Source organism: Vigna umbellata, chromosome 4 (assembly GCF_029865625.1).
Source record: "Vigna umbellata cultivar VRB3 chromosome 4, Vumbellata_1.0, whole genome shotgun sequence".
Taxonomy (NCBI): domain Eukaryota; kingdom Viridiplantae; phylum Streptophyta; class Magnoliopsida; order Fabales; family Fabaceae; genus Vigna; species Vigna umbellata.
Genome location: NC_142168.1, coordinates 57476634 through 57479491, shown reverse-complemented (window position 1 = coordinate 57479491; position 2858 = coordinate 57476634). Strand labels below are relative to the sequence as shown.

Genomic DNA, 2858 nt, shown 5'->3' with positions numbered 1-2858 from the left:
GCACTCGTCCGACAGCCACAATGCGTGGGGGATCCCCATCAACCAACATCTCATATTGACCGCTATACTGAGTGTGGTCTACAGCAGAGCATGATCCTCTAGTGTTGACACGAGGTGGTGTGGGAGTTTCATCGGTCCCCATGTTGCCTTGCGTCATGGAATGCAGCTTTTCTTCAAGCGCTCTTTGTATTTGTTTTTGTTCTTGTAGCTGCTCCATGAATCGTTGCTCCATTGATCTCATGCTTTGGTTGAGTCTTTCCTCCCACTGAAGATGCATCTGCCTCAGTGTCTCCTGACTCATTGATTGGGGGTGTTCTGTGTAGGGCCAAAATAGTCACGAAGACCAATCGCCCCAGGAACTCCACGTACACGTCCTGGGTGCTCGGGCCTTCCAATGGCTGTTGTCAGAATGTCGTCCCTACCTTGGCCAGCAAATGTGCCCTGAGTCTGCTGCTCAACCAACTCATCCTGCACATAAAAAAACCAAGTTACTTAGAAGACATGCTGTGATAGATACACAATCAAATAACTGCTTATAATTTGAACTTACAATTCTCTGTGAGATCAAGGCAGCTGAGGAAGATGTCATGTTCCCATCAGATTTAGTCCGAGCAGCCTTCCACAGCTCGTACCTAGCAGGTGCAGGTGCTAGGTCCGGCGACTCAAGTCCCAAGGCATCGGCTCTAGACTTTCTCAGTTTCTTCTCCAGTTTTGCATATCCACCTCGTGATAACAAGTGGGGTGCGTCGTTTAACCTTTGTCTTTCTTGGGCGGCTAACCTTTTATCCTGTGAAACCATGTATATAAGTAAGTGTAAAATCATAAAAACTCAATGAAAGACGATCTTAAGAAACATACCTTCCATTCCTCAGACTCTCTAGATGCACGAAACTGCATCCAATCCTCCTCTGTGAAGGTATAATGCTGAGATGGATTTTCATGTTGTCTATCTCCAAAGACATATAGTCGTGTCAGCCTTGTCTTGAAATCCCTCCATCTTATCGCTATATGCGATAACACTTTCTTTCTGATTTGCATTGTGTTTGGAATATCAAAATGTTGCTGTTTAAAACAAAAACTTGTTACCAAAAGAAAACATAACAGATAAGTATATCACAAATTGCATGAAGTCTAAACATACCTGAACATCTTGCCATAAGAGGTTCTTGTCGACCTCTGGGACGTCATCCCAACATGCATGAAGGATAGAGACATGACTTTTTGCTAACTTGCCCAGATAACTCCTAAACCTATCAGCATTTGGCCCTGATGGATGACCTGATCTGGGGTCAATGTCAACATGCCTCCTCTGACCATCCACGCGTCCGGATGTCACATCTGCCACTCGGGTGACGCCTCGTCCACGTCTGCTCTTTCCCGATCCTGAGTCTGAGGCCGACATACCTGAAAAATTATACAACGTTAGTAATAATTCAATTATGATGAACATACATATAAAGTCAATAAAAGTGAAAATATTAACCTATTAATTAATTGTTTTTTCCCAAATGCCTTCGTTGTGATCACTACGAATTGCCTGCATTACATCGGCAACGTCATCAACTGGGTCTTCAGTGGGTCTACATGCAACAGATGTTGTCTCAAGTATATCAAGAGAATCGTCATCATCATGTCCATGCATGTTTCTACCTTCTAAAACCACTGACCATTTGTTATTCGATGGATCACTTACGTAGAATATTTGTCTTGCTTGACTAGCCATGATAAATGGTTCATCAGTGTAATTCATCTTGTTCAAGTCTACCAATGTGAAACCAAGGTCATCCATCATGACACCAGAATTTATATCAACCCATTTACACTTGAAAACTGGTACTCTAAAAGTACGTAATCAACTTCCCATATTTCTTGTATTATTCCAAAATAACTGATGGATGCTGTGATTGGATTTTTGTCTTTAGAACTAGCAAAGTGCACAGCCTCAGCTTGTAGTGTGACGCCACTATTTTGAACTCTGCTTTTGTCATCTTCTACCTTTGTCTGAAACGAAATATTGTTTATATAGTACCCACCATATGTAATGACCTCTGTGTTCGGCCCACGAGATAACCTCAATAAAGTTTCAGAAACATGTGGAGTCGCATACATCTTTTTCTTAAACCATCCCAAGAAGGTTTTCACATGTTCATTAAGATGCCATTTTTCACTCATTTTTGGGTTTGCTGCCTTTATTTCATTAACGTGGTCAGAAATGTAAGGAATCACATCAACAGTGTTGTTTAAGACGTACAAATGAGCTTGGTCAATTTCTTTTCTGCTAACACTTTGAATTCTCACACCTCGAACACCCTTACCTTCACATTTTCCTTCATTTTTGCTCTTGGGAAGACCGACGGGTTCACAAGATGGCATATAACTTGAACAAAATTCAATGGCTTCTTCTGCAACGTATCGCTCTATGATTGAAGCTTCTGGTCTATACTGATTCTTGACATATCCCTTTAAGATCTTCATGTATCTTTCAACTGGGTACATCCACCTTAAGAAGACCGGCCCACATATTCGAATTTCTCTGACTAGATGAACAATCAAATGTACCATGATGTCAAAAAAGGAAGGTGGAAAATACATCTCCAATTGACATAGTAGTCTTATTCCCTCATTTTCCAATTCATCTAAACCTCGAGGGTCAACAACTTTCTTGCAAATGGCATTAAAGAAAAAACTCAGACGTGTCAGAATACCCCTAACAGAAGGAGGTAATATACCTCGAATAACAACTGGTAACAACTGTTGCATCAATACATGACAATCGTGAGACTTTAAACCAACTAGCTTTAAGTCTTGCATAGACACAAGGTTACTAATATTTGAAGAATAACCTTGCGGAACCTTCA

General features: G+C 41.1%; 1 long non-coding RNA gene across 1 annotated transcript; it reads right to left on the bottom strand.

Annotated features, from left to right (window-relative positions):
- Positions 1-857: 857 nt before the first annotated feature.
- On the bottom strand, positions 858-1379 carry LOC148200657 (uncharacterized). The gene is made up of 2 exons (XR_015785818.1): positions 1142-1379; positions 858-1062 (listed from the first exon to the last, which is right to left on the bottom strand). It is a non-coding gene; the product is annotated as an uncharacterized LOC148200657 (long non-coding RNA).
- Positions 1380-2858: the final 1479 nt, after the last annotated feature.